This window comes from Mustela nivalis (assembly GCF_964662115.1).
Source record: "Mustela nivalis genome assembly, chromosome: 12".
Classification (NCBI taxonomy): Eukaryota; Metazoa; Chordata; class Mammalia; order Carnivora; family Mustelidae; genus Mustela; species Mustela nivalis.
This window is the reverse complement of record NC_139031.1, coordinates 74,115,026-74,128,725: the sequence shown is the minus strand read 5'-3', so window position 1 is coordinate 74,128,725 and position 13,700 is coordinate 74,115,026. Positions and strand designations below refer to the sequence as shown.

At 41.4% G+C, this 13,700-nt stretch overlaps 1 protein-coding gene and 1 long non-coding RNA gene across 3 annotated transcripts in view; one reads left to right on the top strand and one right to left on the bottom strand.

Moving 5' to 3' along the window:
• Positions 1–13,700, top strand: part of GRM3 (glutamate metabotropic receptor 3) — a 226,234-nt gene that overhangs the window by 99,828 nt on the left and 112,706 nt on the right. The window lies entirely within an intron of this gene.
• Positions 1–13,700, bottom strand: part of LOC309845820 — a 220,128-nt gene that overhangs the window by 139,099 nt on the left and 67,329 nt on the right. The gene's annotated exons all lie outside the window — the stretch shown is intronic.

The window sequence follows — 13,700 nt, the reverse complement described above, 5'->3', positions numbered from 1 at the left end:
AGCAATGGAATGTGAGATTCAAATAAAACAGCTTATCTGTTTAATACACCACGCTGCCTTTTACAAAGATAAAGAAACCTCTCCTAACAGTGCTACACAGTTACCATTTTACTATAAAGACTGATAGGCACATTCTTATTTTATACAAATAGTTATAATGCCTTGCAGAAGACTTTAAAAATTTCTTAAAAACACTTTCATAAACCACACGTCCATCCTCAAAGCATCTCAGCAAGAAAAGCAGCACAAGGTTAACCACATTTACAGCAGAGAAACGGAGTTTTAAAGAAATGTAGGCCTGCCCAAAGCTATATGGTCATTAAGCAGTGGAACAGAACTAACCCCTGCATCCTCCCAGCTTATTTTTCCCACCATGTCTGAAATGGCCATGAGCTAAATTAGGTTTCAATTTCTGTCTGAATTGTACTAAGAGATACGATAGGATATATGATACAGAAAAACACTTACATGGTAATGAAGAGCTCAAGGGCAGGGGGCAAAGCCTGATAGAAACTTATGGGAAATATGTGAAGATTTTGTGGGCTGACAGGTAGGCAAAGGAGGAAGAGATTTTCAAGGTTATCTCCAGGGGCCATGTACTGGTTCGTTTTACCTGCAGGCAGGAGGTGAGCCTTAACTCATCAGAAGGGGAAGAAGGCAAGGAGTTCTTCTTCAACTAAAGGTCAATCTGACTGGCATCACTGCCAAATTTATGAAACATTTATTAGTATGATATAACAAACAAGTCCCAAAAGGGATCATGTCCCAAAGCACAACAAAGTTCTATTTTGCTCAAGTAAATTCCACATGGGAATTTTTGATGGACAGGCAGCCTCTCCCACTCATGGTCAAAAGAGACCCAAGTGATTTTGTATATGGCTCTCCATCTTTGCATGTGGCTTCTAAGATCCCTTTTTGTTTTCAGTTCGGTCAGGAAGGGGAAAGAGCATGGAGTCCATCCCATGGGGAGGTTTACATAAGCCATATTCCACTCATTTTCTGTCAGCTGAATTGAATCACAGGAAGCTGGGACACAAGATCTTGTTGTGCACTCAAGAGGAGGAACTGTACACCAGGAACAACACACTCTCCCACTTCTCTACTGTCCCACATTGCTTTCTTTTGTGAACAAAAATCTGCATATGTGAGCTCTTTAAAATTTAATCCATATCTCATGAAATCTGCCTGATGGCTCATCAGAAAAACAGTACTTAAGTTTACTATTTTAATGGAAGTCCTAAACACTGTTATTAGGGCCCAGAAGAGTACCAACCATTTGATTCCATTTCAAAAATGGTAACTGCTATGGTTCGTACATAAAAAGCCAAATTCACCTACAGATAAGATTTTCATTAGCATGAAAACAGCAATATCTCATGTTAAATAAGTATTTTCTGAGAACCAAACCAGTGCTTAGCAATTCCCATGTATTATCATACATAGTTAATTTTCACAGCAACACTTGGAGAGCAGATTTCATGGATGGTATTAGAGCCTGAGTCACTTGCTCAATGACACTGAAGGATACAGAACTAGGTTCAGACCTGGTGATTTTGTATGTGGCTTTCAATTCTGTGCTCTTCTGGCATTTACTCAACTTCTCTGAACACTGGCTACATCACTAGTAAAACCTACATCAGAGATTTGCTGAACCAGTAAGTACATGAGCATGTACGTACCACATTGCCAGGCACCTAATGAAGGACTCCATTGGTCACAATTAGTAAGCGCAGTGAACTATTGTCTCAACAGGAGCTTCCATCTCCTATAGCTCCTCTGCTCACCTTCAAAAAATGCATCTGAGAAATAGTTAATAAAAATATTCCTTATGACATATCCACTTGAGACACAGGGAGCTGCAGAAATTTACCAAGGGGCAGCTTTGCTAGTAGTTAATAAGGATTCAAACAGCAGCCCTTGCAGGTGCAGGCCACAGCAGAAAATAAATATGAACTTTAAAGCAGCTATAGAAGCGAAGAAGATGAAATATAATGGCAAATCGATAATCATCAGCTGTGGCTGATCTATCAATCTCTAAGCTGGCAGATGAGAAGGATAAATACCCTCATTATGAATTCAGCACACTCCACTTAGTTCTATATGAAATCTGTGGTGCACATATTCTGTACCACTTAGATGCTCCTTTGTCAGATCTGACACAAAAGCATTTCCCAGATTTCAAAGTTTTGCTCTGCTGGCACTCGGTAGACAACAGCATGGCAGTGCAGTTAGTCTCCCTGGTTGAACTGTGAGGAGCTAAGGGCGGGAAGGAGCCACATATTTATTTCTTTGTGAGGCTCAGCGCCCAGAGAGCGAAGGGTCCAGAAGCAGGGAATGAGTGATTTAAACACACCCTCTGTCCTCCTTGAGCATTACCCCTCGTCATCTGACTTGGCTGCCCAGAAAGAACACATAATAGTACTACACTAGGAGATGGCCAAAGGCACATATTTAGGCTAAGTAGAAGGCATGGATCCTTTCGAGCAAAGTCAAGGAGAACAGAGTAGCATCCTCATGTGAGGAAACCAGTCTGATGGGGGCATAGGTCACTTTTTAGAATATGAGATACAAAGCCAAATTAATTCAGAGTCTCAAATAATGACAGAACTTGAAAGTCTGATATAAAGCCAGACCTTCTGCTCTTTAATACGTAATCTCAACATATTTCATCTCCCCACCTTGCCTGCGAAGATGTTCTTTTCCACATTTTACAGATAAGAAAGCCAACACTGAGGGAAGTTAAATGACTCACCCAAGATGACATCCTTTATAAATGTCAAAAAACAAGTCATTTTTCCTTTGAATCCAGTCTCCTAATGCAGTAGGCACTGAGGTACATTAGAAGGTTTTTGAACTTGCCAGCTCAAATGCCTTATAATTCCATAATTCATGGTCAAAGTGTAGCTTAGAATACCATGTACCTCCAAAGATTTACAAAACGTACCAACAGTTTAAACCCTATCACCATTTCCTGACCCCACCTTTATCAGATGGCAGTTGTAGATGAAGGTCAGTCCTGTTCCTCAGGGAGGTACATCTGGGCCTTTCCATTCTAAGATGTCATTTAGGCATCTTTGCCCACCACTTGGAGCAATCTTCATCTTCCCACCCGAACACCATGTAGTCGGAACTCCCAAGAGCCTTTCATCTCCCTGCTCCTCTGACACCTTTCTGGAGCATTTCACAAAACAAATCATTTAACTTATAATAATTCAAGTTTCTACCAACAGACTAAATCAGCAAAAAATTTTTAAAAACTCATAAAAAATGCCAACAGTGAGAACAGTCAAGGAAGAGTCAATATACAAACAATTGAGTCCATGTATTCAGTAAATTCAAAGAGAAAGGCTTTGGTCAATTATCACTTCCTAGTGAAACAGACCCACACTACCCAGAAATGTCCACCATAACTAAGGGCTATAATTCAAGAGAGCAAAACAGGCCCAGCCTACATAGTAGCCTCTTATATTTCCTGAACCATCAGGATTAGATAGGACCCTAAAGTGATGAGCTGCCAATATTGCCCCCAACCACAAGGCAAGGAAGGATCAATACTTCCAGGCCACTGAATGTGTGCTATCATTCGGCCAAAGGTGTCACCAAAACTTGAGGAAGAAGGTTTGGTCTGAAGCTGACACCAAAGCAGTCTTTCTAAAGTCAAAAGAGGGGTACCTGGGTGGCTCAGTCAGTTAAGTGGCTGCTTCAACTCAGGTCATGTTCCCAGGGTCCTGGGATCCAGGCTGCTTCTCCCTCTCCCTCTGCCTGCCACGCCCCCTGCTTGGACACTCTCTCTCTCTTTCTGTCAAGTAAATAAATAAATAACTAAAAAAAATCTCTTTAAAAAGTTAAAAATCATAAAAATCCTCTATTTCTAAGAGGCAAAAAAAAAAAAAAAGAATTGCCTAATTTGGTAATATATATTAACTTGATAGAATGATATAAGGAAGGGTCTTAATTTTACCTGCAGGGAGTGAACAAAAGCAGCAGATCTCAGAGAGCCGTCCAGGGCCAGCAGCACCCACGCTACTAGCTGGAAAAGTGTTGAAAATGCGGATTCTGGGGTGCCTGGGTGGCTCAGTCCATTGAGTGTCTGCCTTCAGCCTGGGTCCTGATCTTGGGGTCCTGGGATCAAGTCCCAGGTTGGGCCCCTTGCTCGGCGGGGAACCTGCTCCTGCCTCTCCTTCCACAGCTCCCCCTGCTTGTGCTCTCACTCTCTCTCTCACAAATAAATAAAATCTTTTAAAAAAAGGAAAAGAGAAAAGAAAACAGACTCTAAACAAAGCTCCCAGCAAGATCCCCTTAAATAGAAACTCTGTGGGTGGAGCCTGGCAATTTGTGCCTTAAGGAGCCCCTCCTGATCATGCGCAAGTTTGGTAACTACTGAATTAAGACAGTCTGAATACCCCTTCTAAAATTTACCTAAAGTAAAATCAGGGCCAAAAGCACAAACAGAAGACAGAGTCAGTTTATTACGTAGGACACAGTTGTAAATGATTAAGCCCTTTCTACCAGCTTGTGTTGCTAGACAAGGTACAGATCCTCATTCCTTTCTCCGGCTCCCTCATCTCTAAAATGGGAATAGTAATATCATCTAGTTCACTAGAATAGTATGAGGAGTAAACAAAATAATACTGGTATTCATGAACTGTAAGTGATATAATTGTAAGCATTCAAAAATATTAACTTCGATTATTTAAAGTTCAAATTAACACCAAAAACAAAACACCCAAACCTCAAGGAAATGCCCACAGGGATTCAGATTTAAGCAAACCAAATGAAATGAGGAAATTTACAAATTAGGAGAAAAAGCAACCAAATACAAATTAGGAAAAAAAGCAAGGCGAATAGAAAAGAGAAACTTTACAAACTGGGAACTTGCGCGTGGGCAGACACATAAAAATTTCCCAACTACGAAGGGCGTGAGAAGTGGTTACTGAAGTCTAAAGACCTCCATCCAGCTGAGAAGGAACAAGACAATGTAACCTGCCTTTAGGGTAACTAATTCTGGGAATAATGTAAGCTCTCTCAACCTGGAAAATCAAAACTGGAGAGCAAAAGGTAACACAAAATATCCCATGGCCATATTCTCTTGGTTCAAAATGGCAACCAAGGAACACCTGCATGCCTCAGTGAGTTAAGCATTGGACTCTAGATTCTAGCTCACATCATGAGATCAAGCCCCACCTCAGGCTGTGAGCTCAGGATGGAACCCACTTAGGATTCTCTCCCGCCCTCTCCCTCTGCAACCCCCTCCCTCCACCCCTACAGGCCCATACTCTCTCTCTCTCTCTCTCTCTCTCTTAAAAAAAAAAAAAAATGGCAACCAAGTCCACTTAGAAAGCAAGATATTTTGATAAATTTTTCAAGCAGCAAGTCCTGTTGCCAGTAAAAAAGATAAAATAAGACTTAATGAAACTAAAAAGATAGATCTATCTGCCTATTCAAAATCAAGTTTCAGAAGAAACTTTGCAACCCCAAAGTCAGCTGAATTTTTTAAAAAAATCATAAAGAAATATCAAGAAATAATTCGAAGTTTTAAAGTGAAATTATGGCAGAAATAGGCTGAGATGTGATTTCAGGGAAGCAAGAAAGATACTCTCTAAAAAATACTTGGGTCATTTCAAAAATCAATCTTATAGCTGGCTGAAGACTTGGAAAAGCAGAAAGAAGTCTTTTGCAAGGACTTCTAACTCACTGACTTCATTCATCCAGAACCTGCCTTGATTGATCTGTCATGTTCCTCCCAGAGCGACGGAAATGATTTTCACCCCATCCATTTTTCCCTGTGGCGCTCTATTCTTCAGTACATTGTGAGCATGTCGGCTAGAAATGTACAGATCAACTGTATAGTCCATGTCTAATTCAACCTTTGCATGTACATGAAGGAGGAAACATATGTATATGTGTGGATTGACCTTGGTAGTCAGGCAAAGAGAAAACAGTCATCTCTAGCCCACCGTTTCCCTCTCCTGCAGGGTGTTCCAGAGCCCTTTCCACCCAGACCTTGTGAAAGCATGGAAATACTTCATTCATTTGAAAAAACAGTCTGCATTATGGAGCAGAGATAAATGTGCCCTCGAGTTACTGTGCAGGACAGGTGGTACAGGCAGTAAGTGAATGTTCCCACCCAGGTATGTTGAATTATCTTTGAAGAAAGATATTTCAGAAGATGAGCCAGTGGGAGAGATGGTAGAATTAAGTTCTAGTTTCAGCTCTGCTCACGCTTTGTTACCTAAGATAAAGTCGTTCCTGCCTCTGGACCTATTTCTGCATCTTTAAGGTTAGAAGAGTAAGTTGTATCCATGGTTTCCAAATCTGAAGTCTTATAGAAGTCTTTCAACAATATTTTTGGGTATGGCCCCAGATCTTTTTCATCAGAATCCCCCAAAATAGGTCCCAAGATAGCTATTTTCAGAAAAAAAATCAGCTCTGTAGTGGTTTATAAGTTACCTGATTAAATGATCACTGAAGACCATTTTTATCATACGTGTTATATGCCCAGAGTTGGTTTGTCCTCTAAAGAAAAGATATGACTTTTTTTTTCCCAAAAAGACTTTAAATGTAAATAAGAAACCATACTCCTTAGTTGTTCTGGTTATCTCTTACTGAGTAACAAGCCACCCCAAAACTAAATGGTTGAAAATTATGTTCATTTTTCTCATAAATCTGCAATTTACACAGAGCTTGGTAGAGACAAATCGTTTCTCCATAAATTATATCTGGGGCAGCTCAAGGCTGGGGGTTGGAATCACAAAGATTTGTTCACAAATGTCTTGTGGTTGCTACTGGATGTCTGCTGGGACCTCAACTAAGTGCTACCAACTGGAACTCTGCCACATAACCTCTGTCTGTGGCTGCTTCACAGCAAGGTGTCTGGGCTCTAAAGCTGAGGATCCCTAGACAGAGAAAGAATTAGGAGCAAGAAGCCTGATCACTTCTCATAGCCTACCATCAACTAGGTCACACAGCAACTTCTGCCCCATTCTCTTTGTGAGGAAGTCACAAAATCCTGCCTAAGTTCAAGGGGAGGGACAGTAGACCCCAACTCTTGAGGAGAGAGCGGCCCAGTTCTAGAAGAGCGTGGAAGAGCAGAAATATTTCTGCAAGATAAAATCTGCCATCCCAATTGGTAAAACAGAAGATTAGGACGGAGAATTGTGGAGGAGAGTCAGAAAATGGCTGGAGAGGAGCAGTATAGGAGATTATGAAAGAACTTGGAAAGCTGAGATATGCTGAGTAGGAAATTAAGCCACTGAGGAATTTTGAGTAAAGATTTCTTGGAGCAAAGGATTTACTGAATTCCACACCAGCAGGAGATATGCATTGTGAATGAAGGTGAGCCTTGTGAAGCGCTTTAGGGATGTGTTTTATAGGCCTAGAGAACTCAGTTCTAGTTCTTCTCTGTGACTTCTTACCATCTCTACAACTGTACATTTCAAAAGCAGGACAATGGAAGCACTTTGGGGTATCTATTTTATGCCAGAATATTATTGTATATGAACAACACAAGAACAATTGAAGGCCAGTATTACTCTCCCCACCCTTGACACAGGAGGAGACCTGAGCACAGAAACATTAAACCACTGGACCAAAGTTAAGTAGCTTATAGTTCACCATGTCATGAATAAAGACCAAGTCTCTCTGCCTACAAAGCAAAGATCTCTCTATGTCATGCTCATGACCACGTCAGGTCACATCAGTGATGGTTCCATCACTTTGAAGATGAAAACGACGTTTCATGCAAAAAGATAAATAATATAGTAGTCCCTCCCTCCATACGTTTTAATGTCAGGTAATGGAAAATGAAAGGAACAGAAAATTTCAAACAAAATTCTTTGCTTTGGGCTTAGAATAAGAACCTTTGAGAGATACTGGAAAGGCAAGAGATTATATCTCATTATCCACTATCTGGAATATGGCCTTTCCCCATCCATACACAGAGACTCAGAAAAATACATTCTCTGAAGAACCCAAAGAAAACCATAATAAAGTGGGGTAAAATCTGTAGAGACTTTAGGGTCCTTCATTATTCCCTATCGAAGAGTGTTCACACCTCGTATTTCTTCTCCCTTGAAGTTGCATATGTTCTTATTTTGAAATTTAATCTGCAACATTGATCCCCACCTCATCCTGTGTCCAGGGACAAATCAGAAGGCTGATAATCTTAGTTTTTAGAACTTCTATAGCAACCGTTTTTTCCTAGGCATCTAGAATGTCCTTTACTGATTGGGAAAAAAGTTTGTAATATTACTCTTGCAGGTAGAATTTATATTCTAATAAGAAACTAGTGAATATAAAGAATAAATCTAGAAATAGGATTGCAGATGTAGTGTGGGGCTGGGAACCAGGATTTCCGTAGGCTAAAAGGGAATGGCACCACCTCCTCCAAATTTATCATATATATACCAATGTACTAATATATTTCAAGTCTGACCCAAAATACTTCCATATGTCATTGCTCAAAAAGAGATTTGGCTGAGACAATGATGATAAGATATTCCACAGTAACTTTGTTTTAATAATTACAGAGCACATCCATGAGTAATATCTCACTTAAATTCACAAACATTGCGAGATAGGTGCTATTAGCATTATCTTACAGGTGAAAAAACTAAGACACAAAGAAGAGTTTAAGATCTTAAAGCTACTTGGCAATGTTAGTGCCCCAGTTTACCCCTCTCCCTGTGAGTCCGTGACAAAGAGGCCCTGTTATGGAACTGCACCCCCGTTATGGCCACTGCACTTCCCTGCCTCACCAAAAGCACAACTCACACATACGCACACACACCACTAAGAAGATGTTTGTGGCTTAGAGGGACCCAAGCCCCACGTTAGAATGCTAAAGCTTTTCTTGGAGGAGTGCAGTAGTAGAAAGGCAGTCCCAGAAACTCTTGCCCTCTGTAGCAGCCTCATGTCATATTGCATCCCAGGCATTGTAGGCCCCTGAAAAAAACTGCAGGGGGCTAAGTTGCTAATGTTACCTGTGATGGAGATCATGAAGAACTTCCCACTCCTAGGCCCCACCAAAAGGAAGGAGTATGAGGTTCAGAAGCAGGAGTAGCAAAGCTTCCCCCCACAAACCACTTGCCAGTGGTCCCAACGAGAGAGGAAGTCAGAGAAGCTCCCAACCTCATGTTCCCATTTCTGCACCCCAAGGATGTAGATGAACACTAGCCTCTCAGAAGTGAGGTATTGCCTCCTACTCTATGTCAACATTCTAATACAGGATCAGCTGAATAAGGAGGTGAATGTGCTCCTAAGGAACTTATAGGAACTCCAGTCTGGTGACCAAAACAAGCACAGAGAGAGATTCTCTACATCACTGAGTATGATATGCATTACAAAAAATACAAGGAGAGCATTCTTGGAAATGCATGGATTGGCAACCCACACAAGCAGAAATGGGCTCTGCTTTATTCCTCATGCCCAGGCCCTGAGTCTCCTGGTCAACGGCCCATCTTGGTTCCCTTTGCTGTGGCCAAATCTGGGTGCAATGCCTGTCTTGGCATTTCATGGCCCAGTGAGATAAGTAACTGATTTATGGTGAGAAGGAAGGCCAAGCTCTCTCATTTGCATATTTTACCTTATGGAAATTTCCCTTCCATCTCATAACTCTCCAAGTGCTGGCATTTGGGTCATTTTCTTCTCCAGTTGGCTTTGTTAAACAGCCACAAAATGTCTGGGCGTTTGGCCACAGTAGAGGGGCAGGCAATGCTTGACTGAGATAAAGTGTATTTGACTTGGCAGGTGTGCCCAAAGCCCCTGAAGGCAGTGGGAGGTGTGCTTTATCTAATTATTCACAGCCCTGCTGCTGGGGCAGAATGGTGCATTGGCCCAAGAATAAAAAAAGGCCACTCTTGTTTTAGCCCTGGCCCACCTTGGAGAAGGCAGACCTGGGTTTAGAACATCATCCTCCAAACCAGGAAACTTGGACACCAGAAAGTCTGACAAAACAGTCAGGAAGGTGAAAACAATATTAACCAGAAATCTTTCCCAGACATCTGCTGCCATCTTGGATCCAGGGCTTACTGCCACCTCATTCCGTGACCTTGGAGAAGTCACACAGCCTGGCTACGCCTTCAATTCCAGCATGACAGGAATGCCTTCCTACAGAGCTGCCCACGGAGAACTTAGGAAACTAAGAAATTGGACCAGTGGAGTGAAAAGTCTGTGGACAAAATCTGCTCTCTCATCATTACAGTAAAATGGATGTCTACCCAATTTTTGGACACCCATGGCTAGGAGGAATTTTTAAAAGAAGGGCCCCATTCCCAGGGTTTCTGAAAGAAATCTCTAGTTTTACAAAAGGAGAGGAACTTCTTTTGTGTCAAGTTGAAGATACAGTATCTACCTGTTTAAACAAGCTGCTGAGGACAAAGACTCCACCTGTCCTACTCACCTCTGTACCTTGAGTGTCTGGCCCTCAAGCACTGAGTAATACCACTTAAATGAAAGAATTATAGAGAGGGCCAAATGAGAACTAGATGGGTGTGTTGTCCATACTCAAAGCAAAGTAGGCCCTCAGTAAGTCTTTTCCCTTTACCTTTCCTCTCCTCTCTTTTTTTTCTTCTCTCTTTGCCAACAATACAAAGCTTCTGCCAGGTACACATCAAACATTAAATATTTTTCAATAGTATTGAGTTCCTGAGCACATTTTTCCAATATTTTCTCACTTTGTTCTCTAATCTTTATCTTATGACCTATTCATTTGGGTTCCATCCTTGGCGGGAATGGGGGAAGACAAATGAGAGAATCGTGGGCTGGGCTTACTGTAACCCTACCCTTGGGAAACCCACCAGATATCTGACTAGTTAGAGGGTCAGCCACAGATAGAAAAAAAATATATTTTTGGAATTAGTTCAACAGAAATTTATGCTGGATTGGGAAGAGAGTGAAGTTCAAGAAACAGACTGCTAGAATTCCAGAAATAATTGTCAATATTAAATTGGGGATGGAAAAACAACAACAACAACAACAACAACAACAAAAGTGTGAGTCAAAATGTAACTTGGAAATCATTCAGTCCAACCCCTCTGTTCTGTGGATTGGAAAACAAAACCTCAAGAGACTGTCCAAGGCCACAAAGTTTACCAGCAGCCAGCCATGGCCTTCCTCACCTTTGTTTCACCTTCTAGGCCAGGATGAATTTCTCACCTGATGTATTTGCTAACACCAAAATCAGGAACGCTGATTGCCTAGGGCTTCTATTGCTTTCCTCAAAAAGAATATGGGACAAAGATCCAGTGGTACTTTTAGTGATTCTTGCATGAACCAGACCACTTGGAGTCAGCTTCTTTGATTAATAGGATTGACAGACATCACACAACTTTGGGACAAAAATTAGAAAGAGCCAAGTGCCCCATAATGGCTTCCAAATCTAACATCGACTCTGTGCTGATCGTGCGGACAGAGTCTTTGCAAAGACCACTGACACCTTTCAGTGGGAACAACATGCTCAGAGAGGACTTCAGAGTCACAAATTCAGTTCCAGTTCTGGCTCCAATTTCAAGTGATTTAATAATGTGGACAAGACCTCTCACTGCTCTGAGCTTTCAGAGGGGCCAGAAGAGACATTTAATAAGTTCGTTTCCACATAGACGTGTCCATGATTCCATTACACAACCAATTATCCCGAGAAAATTTTAAACAGGTCACCCTTGAGCCAGGTGGGGAAAAGTTAGCTGCCCCACCTGCTTCACTAAGTTTCAGTACACTCCATAAAACTGTGTCTCCTCCATAAAACGTGGTCTCTGTTACAGCTTTTAAACCCTCCCAAACATGTATCAAATCAGAAATGATAACACCCACTCTAATAACTCAAGGTAACAGGGATTTCAAAGCTATTATTTTAAAAGAAAATCGACAAGAGGTTTATTTTTCTCTATTTCAGGCCTATTTGCTGGAAGCCCATTTTATCTCATAAAAAGGCTTTTCCATGGGCAATCGTGATATTTAATATACTCAGTCTTCTACATAAATCAAAGCCTCTTTTCTCCTTATGGGTGAGTTCTCTGGATGCTCTCATTTGTCCGTATCATTAGGTAAAGAGTTTCAGCTCTGTGGAAGCACAGAGTTCATGTATAATCTCAATACAAGTACACAAAGAGATCAATAAAAACCTCAGGAAGATTACTGGAATATCTTGGTATCATCAGCTCTGGCTGCCAGCTCAGCTCTACCAGTTTCTTGCCCCTGCGTCCCACCCTGGTCACAACCAAAGTGGTAATGATCTCAAATACCAACACAGTGAGGGGAGCTATCATCCACTGTTTTTATTAATGATTTCTTCAAGATCCCGTCACAGTCCAATACACATGGAGTTGTTCAATGTGGTTGTTCTAAAAGCAGCTAATAGCAGGATGTCATTTGGAGCAGCTCAGGCTCACTTACAAACCCTTGCTCCGTTAATTGTGATTTCACAGCCCACTGAACAGCGTGGCCCAGAGCAAATGCTTGGTTTGTGGCGGGAGCAGTTAGCGTTTCACACTCTGAAGCGTGCCCCTCTCCACTGTTGTTTTTCCTGTCGCCCTGTGGTTGTGACTTGTCCTTTTTCAAAAGCTCAGTATAGTGAAGTAGCTGCCAGCCTTTTCTTTTTTTTATCACCTAGCAGGAGACAGCCTGGGGATACACCTATTATCTTGCTTTTTGCTTTTGTTTTAGCCTTTCCCTTTTTTACCACCATTCTCAGAGCCCAGCATGTGGCCAATGCGTACTTTTTTCCTACAGCTGGTTGCCATTGATCCCTGGGATTAAACAATAGAATACCTCCTTCTCTGTCTTGGCTCACCCACACTAATATCCCTTCCCCTTTTTAACTAACTGTCCCCTCGGGAAGGGACATGATTTTCTAATAGAAGAAATCTATCAGCAGGAGTTCCAAATCAATTTGGGGAAAAATAACAGGTTTCTATCTATAAGAACATATTTGAAAGAACCTTGCACAATATGTGACATCCACAGATGTTCCCAAATATGCACCACATCCAGCCTAGATTTTATTCAGGGCTGGGGTCATTATCTAAGTTTTAACCACACTTCAGGGGTGCCTGGGTGGCACAGTCAGTTAAGTGACCAACTCTTGGTTTCAGCTCAGGTCACGATCTCAGGGTCATGTGAGAGAGCCTCACATCAGGCTCCCTGTTTAGCACAGTCTGCTTGAGACTCTCTTTCTCTCCCTCTGCCCTTTTTCCCCCCATCCCATGTTCTCTCTCTCTAAAAATAAATATATCTTAATTAAAAAAAAAAAAAAAAAAAAAAGCCAGACTCAAAAAGAGGGACCTCTTTACACCATAGAACTCAGATTCTTCATAAGAAAATTGAGAAGGGGTCAGGCTTGGTGATTTCTAAAAAACCCTTCCTACTAAAATATTTTATAACCCACTAATACTCAAATTTTAAAAACAAGTACACACATTTCATTGTGATGCAAAGAATAGTGGCCACTTGGAGAAAGGGGCAGTGGAACTAATACATGAAGAGGTATACTGTATCTCATAGAATTAGGCTGCTGTCGTTGTTTGCTAGTTGCCATAAAATCAGCTCAAAAGAACCCTAATCTAGTCCTTTTGTCTCACCCATGATGAAGACAGTGGCATTGGTCCTGATATCCATATGCCAAGTCTCCACAGCTCTAACACACATTCCAGAAGAGCATAAGAGGGCATATGTTCAAGAATTTGTTTCGGTCAACATGAAAACAC